Raw genomic sequence first — 6,654 nt, 5'->3', positions numbered from 1 at the left:
CTTGCAGAACGAGCCGTACGGTCAGCAAAGGAAGCATTGGGGCGATTGGGCACTTCTGATTGTCAGCAGAAGGTCAATCAGTATTTGCTGGCCCAACACACCACCCCCTGCCAGGTGACAAAGCAGACTCCCGCAGAACTGCTGATGGGTCGCCGTCTCAGAACCATACTAGACAGGCTGCACCCCTCATACACCCTGAAAGGGTTCCAGGACTGGGTGGTCAGGCTAGACAGTTTGTCCTGGGGGACACTGTGTATGCACAGTGCTTTGGGGGGACAGAGAAGTGGCTACCTGGGCACGTGGTTCACTTATCTGGGCCATATTCTTATAGGGTCCAATTGGCAGACGGGCCCATCTGGAGGCGCCACATTAATCAACTAAGGCATCGCCTGACCACCGATGGGGACAACCAATCTACAGCGAAGCCCCTACCAGACGTCCATTTCCGCCCGACAGAGCGATTAAGGCAGACGGCTGCAGACCTCATGACAGACCCTTTAGTTCCCAGGGGATCCATAACCAATACCGATAAGCCGACGCCCGATTTGGCATTGACAGCAGAAAACACATCTCGAAGTGCCCCATCAGGGTCCCCAGCTAGCCAGACCCGGCCGGTCCACCCGGCCAATAAGAACACAACCCAGCGCGAACTCAACATTCCGCACCCCACCGATTTGTTCTCGTCGGAATGCTCACCTAAAGGTCCTCCAGGCCCTGACGCCAATAATCGCTGTCCGTTGTTGGAGACTCCCATTCAGGACGAAGACAGTCAGGTGCCTTCCAGTTCCACGCCGCCTGTTGAACTGCGACGTTCAAGTCATACCCGACGTCAGCCGGCTTATTTGGCTGACTACGACTGCGCGATCTGAGGGGTGAGGGGTGTTGTGTCCTCGCACATACGACCGGCCGCAACCAGGTTGACTCACAACCAATCGGAGCGATTGAAGCGCCGGCAACAGAGAGAGCGGGAAGATCAGAAAGTTCCTATTGGCTGGCGTTTGACAGCTAGCATTCGCGCGCGTGCAAAAGTTCTGTCAGACCTTGTTTTTAGTTCTTCGGCTCCGTTCAGAGCAGTTGTTTGTTCCTGTTGTTGTCAAGCTTTAATAAACGAGAGGTCAGTTGAATCGGCTGTCCGTGAGCTTCCTTGAGATCACAACATCTATCACGCTCTCCTACCATTTGTGAGTGGTGCACTGGCCTGGAGGTAAAGACACTCACCTCCCATTGGAAGATTGAGAGTTCGATCCTAGGCAGTGGCAGATATTTCTCTATCAGGGTGCAAAGAGAAAATATCTGCTGAGAACTCCACATAGGCATCAGGAAGGGCATCCTGCCAGTAAATGCTCAGCTCTATTCAGTCACCCTGACTTCAACCTGAATAAAGGGATTAAAGGGTCATAAAAAGAAAAAAATATCTCCTACGATTTGTTAAATATATTCTGGACAGAGTTATATTGTCTTTTTGTGCTAAATAAAGCAAGTTTAAAATAAGCAGAAACAGAATTAAAAATCACACAAATGACAACTCATGATTAGCTAGTACATTGTTATGGAATAAACAACATGAAAAGCAATTAATGCAATAAGTTTTGAAAGCATATGTTGGACATAACAAGATTGAATTTCCAGCAATCATTTATCTAAATGTTATCTTGTCTTTTTATTTAGAATGTTCAAGGCAATTTACATAAAACAAAATTACATAATAAAAATGAAAAAATATTTTTAATAGTCAAGCAGATAAGTACAATGTATATATGCATTTTACATAATTTGTAGACTCCCCCAACTCTGAGCATTGAACTTTAACCAACTCTGAGCACTGAACATGAACAAACCCAAAATTAGTATTCAAAATTATGTACCAGAAGATTAACATTGAATAGGTTGACAGATCAAATGTTTATAGAAAAGGAAAGATGACTTCCTACTGTTACATAAACAGTTCCTCATTTAATTGAGACCAGGAGACTTAATCAAACATTCTTATATGAGTTGCACATAGAGGCTTAATTAGCTAATGTCTCTTTGTTTTTACATTAACTTATTCAGTAGCTAAATTCATAAACAGTTCTAAACTGTCATTTGTTAAACCATAATTTAGTACCTAAATTATAATTTATTAAACCTCAGTGTCTTGGTGAAGCATTTACATTACATTATATTGCATAAGGTAAGAGACACCCATATATAGTTGTCAAGAAATGCTTGACAACCAAAATGAACCCAATTCAACACCAAATATTGGGGGGAGGGGGGACTTCAGAAAATGTTTACAAATTTGAATTTGAAACTTAATTCCCATGTCTGGGTTTTTTCCCAGAAGTCCTTCTTGAACTATTATATAAATATCTGATTTATGTCACTCCCACCTGGTCTAAGAGAAAATAAAAATAAATATTTCTTCTTCTTGTTTTCAAATGTTAAGCCACTTTAACATAAGCTGACATAGTCATTCTTCCATGTACTTTCATTTGTACTTTCTAGTTTAGTACTAGAAATATAATCTTGAACTGCGGTAGTAACTGGCCCAGTGACCAAGACATCTGGCTATTATGGACAATATATCAATCCTGAGTGAGGAATAGACAAGACTACATGCAACCCATTATTGCAGAAAGATTCTGCCAGCTTACTACACCATCTGTGCATACACAAAAAAGTGACATAATTTCAATGTAAATGAGTTTTTACAATATTTCCATAGACGTGGAGCCAGAATCTTTTTTTTTTTTTTTTTTACAAACAGGAATATATTCATGAGGCTAAAATGATGATTGGACAATTCTTTTCAAATATTTACTTTTCTGCTCCCTCTTTTACTCCCACACTTTTTGACACCAACTTTACAATAAAGCACCAGATGATATAGTCATAGTATATTACAAGCCTCTCCACTGTAATTATTTGTTAAAAGAACAAAACTAGTTTTCTACCCAAAACAAATAGTAGAAAGCAGAGCAGCCTGGTGAAGAGACTTATTTTAGACTCCTAGAAGCCCAAATCAATATCTTAGCTTTTTTCTGACCTACCCTGGGCTGATATATTTCTGGTAGAAGTGCTACTTTTAGAAGCAATCTTCAGCTGAAGGACAGTTTAGACATATATTCTTGTCACAAGTCTGTTCAACTTTATTGTAAGGAAGTAAATGATGAACATTCAGGACAATACAAGGACTAGACTAATATGGAGAGTAAAGGCAATAGTGAGCACTTTTCTATTGTCATTAAGAAAACTGCATCATTGTATCCCTACAATCATACAGAGATAAATGAAGGGTGGCTATCTTTTTTTAAAATCAAAGAATATGTAATGTAAAAAAATTACATTATAATATTCTTTGCAATGTCCTTCACTCCCCAAGTCTGCTTGTAGATTTGAATCTTGAGAAAAGGTCTCTTAGAACAAAAACTAAACTTTTTAATAAAAAAAATAAGCTCTAAAACAAGCAAGCTCTAAAATACCTGTCCTATCCCCCCTCCATTAGTAATGAAAAGCTTTCAGAGCTTGACATTCATTTAAAATTTCTCCATTTTTCTTTCCTTAGATCATAGCTCTACACTGAGTTAGTTTTAATAAATGTAGAAGGGAAAACAATATGGAAGATGATCAGGCCACATTAGTTTAGCTACCAGCTGCAACTGTCTTATTTTTCTTAAAAGCAAGACTTGGCATAGAATTTAGGGAATCAGAATTTTCTCATTACTCTGAACTTATTCCAGGTTATTAAAGGAATGTTTAACATTCAATCAATATTCAAAATTCTGCATTCTTCACTAGTGTGTATATATTTAAAAAAGAAGGATCTAATTCTTGCTTATCACTAAAGAAGGGAAACTGCTGATTACACATTTATATCTAATGATCAATTAATATTGATATGCATATGCACCAAGACAAATTCCTTGTGTCCAATAACACTTGGCCAATAAAAAAATCTATTCTATTCTATTCTATTCTATTCTATTCTATTCTATTCTATTCTATTCTATTCTATTCTATTCTATTCTATTCTATGATCACAGTATTGATGCAAGAGTATTACCACCTGCTTCATCTTGAAAGTCAGAGGCTTTTTATACCTGTCCAGCCTACAAACTGGATTAAATAACTCTCGGAGATGTGACTTGGCATTGGTTTGGAGATTTCAAACCAATTTAGAGAAATGTGTCAGGCTTTTTGAATAGTAGCAGAATTATGAGTGACTATTGTTTCTGTTCGTATATAACTATTTATGTTTTTCCTTTCTGTGTTAGGAATCAAAGATTTTTTATGAGTTTATGAGTTTGTATTTTTCTTGGAATCAATATACAATAGACTTACTATTTGAGCAGAGTGAGTGTTCAAGCAGCTGCCATTTTATGCAGCCATGTTCTCCAGAACACTGGATACACTGATCCGGCTAGCTACTCTGCACCGCCCCCACCCCTCCCCCTCCCAAGAACTTTCACTCGCCATTCATCATCTCTGCCTCTCACCCACACAGCTATCTGAAAACATGCCTTCTGATCCTGCTAATGGGATTGGTACTGAAGAGCCCATGGATACTTCTGCTTCAGTTACCCATCCTGAGCATTTCCAGACATCGCTTGTTTTTTTATTTATTTATTCGGTTTTATAGCTAGCATTCTCAGCCAAATGACTCTGGGTGGCTTACAATTCTAAAACGATAAACAGTTAAAACCATTAAAAGTAACAAAACTATCAAAAAAATACATACAACAGTCAAGATAGTTAACCAACTAACAAAAAAAACCAAGAAACAAGACCCTTGATGCTGGTCTACCACAAAAAGGTGCTGAAAAATTAAATGAAGTGTACCATGCAGGGCTAGTTGCTCACGGTGGTTTAGATGAAAGAGCTAGTGGAGCTTTAAAAGAATTTAATGAAGAAGGTTCACTGGCAATGCTTCAGCAATTTAAAGCCAGTGATCTCTCTCGTGTTCTGAACAAAAGTGCCTTTTATGTGGGCGTCATGAAAACATATAGACAGAAAAACAAGGGACCAAAGTGACAACTTCCAGCAAAGGGCCAGATCAGGCAAAAATTTAGGCACTTTTGTAAAGAACAGGTTCTATCCAGTAGGTTAGGTTATATCCTATTGGACAGAGTAGTATGGTAGTCCTCCAACAGTGTGTCTAATTAAGACAACAGCCTTCTGAGATATTTGTAGATAAAATTCCTAGGGACTTTTTTGAAGATGAATTTATTCCATTATTTGAAAAAAAATTGATCTATTTGGGTCATCATTTTAATGATGGATCCCTTGACAGGTCTAAATAGAGGCTATGCTTTTGTCACTTTGTAACAAAGGCACAGCTCAGGAAGCTGTTAAAAACATGCTAACAATCATGACATTTGTTCTGGAAAATACATTGGAACATATATCTTTCTGCCAATAATAGGCTCTTTGTTGTCTGTATTCCTAAGAGCAAAACCAAGGAACAAATTACAGAAGAATTTAGCAAAGTAAGGGAGCGTCTCACAGATGTAATACTGTATCACCAACCTGATGACAAGAAAAAGAACAGAGCTTTTGTTTCCTTGAATATGAAAATCACAAAACAGTAGCTCAAGCTAGGAATAGGTTAAGGAGGGGGAAAGTAAAAGTTTAGGGTAATGTTGCTATAGTTGATTGAGCTGACACCAAAAGAAGATCCAGATTCTGAAGTGATGGCAAAGGTGAAAGTATTATTTGTGTGGATTCTTGCAAATCCAGTCCCAAAAGAAGTACTAGAAAAGGCTTTTAGTAATTTTGGAAAACCGGAGAGGGTGAAAAATCCTTTTATTATGCTTTTATTCATTTTGATGAGTGTGATAATATTTTAAAAGGGAGGCAGGAACAGCAAAGATTTAGAATATAGGATAGAATATTCTTAATTGGCCAAGCGTGATTGGACATACTATTTGTCTCCATTGCATTACTTCTCAGTATGCATACAAGCAGCAAAATGATAAATCATAAATCATAAGATACAACCAACGAAGTGATAATCATAATATACCAATAGGAGTAGGTAATAGGAAGAATGAGAAGGATAATAGAAGTACAATCTGGATACATGTTTATATATCCTTAGGCATAAACAGTGCTGTGGAAATTATATGTTTAGCAGAGTGATGGCATGGGGAGGAGGGAATTGTCTTTGTATCTAGTTTTGGCATGCAATGCCCTGTAGTGGTGTCCTAAGGGAACAAGTTGAAACAGTTCATGTCCATGATGTGAGGGGTCTGTAGATATTTTCTCAGCCCTCTTTCTGGCTGGTGCAGTATACAGGTCCTCAATGGAAGGCAGGCTGGTTGCAATTGCTTTTTTCTGCAATCCTTACTATCCATTGAAGTTTGTGCCTGTCCTGTTTAGTTGTTGCATCAGATCAGACACTTATGTTAAGAACAGATGACAGACTCAATAATTCCTCTGTAGAACAGTATCAGCAGTTCCTTGGGCGGTCTGAACATCTTGAATTGATGCAGGAAGAATACATTCTTCGTTATGCTTTTTAAATGATAGTTATAATGTTAGGTTTCCATTTTAAGTCCTGGGATATTATAGAACCACAAACTTGATGGTCTCTACTGTTGATACTGTGTTGCCTAATATTGTAAGAGTTGGTAGAATAGGAGTGTTCCTCCTATTCTACCATCTCTTACAATA

General features: G+C 38.2%; 1 pseudogene; it reads left to right on the top strand.

Annotated features, from left to right (window-relative positions):
* The first annotated feature begins 4,498 nt into the window (after positions 1 to 4,498).
* On the top strand, positions 4,499 to 5,863 carry LOC131201292 (heterogeneous nuclear ribonucleoprotein Q-like; annotated as a pseudogene).
* The last annotated feature ends 791 nt before the right edge of the window (positions 5,864 to 6,654 follow it).

The sequence above is a fragment of the Ahaetulla prasina genome, chromosome 6 (assembly GCF_028640845.1).
Source record: "Ahaetulla prasina isolate Xishuangbanna chromosome 6, ASM2864084v1, whole genome shotgun sequence".
NCBI lineage: Eukaryota > Metazoa > Chordata > Lepidosauria > Squamata > Colubridae > Ahaetulla > Ahaetulla prasina.
This window is presented reverse-complemented; position numbering and strand designations above follow the sequence as displayed.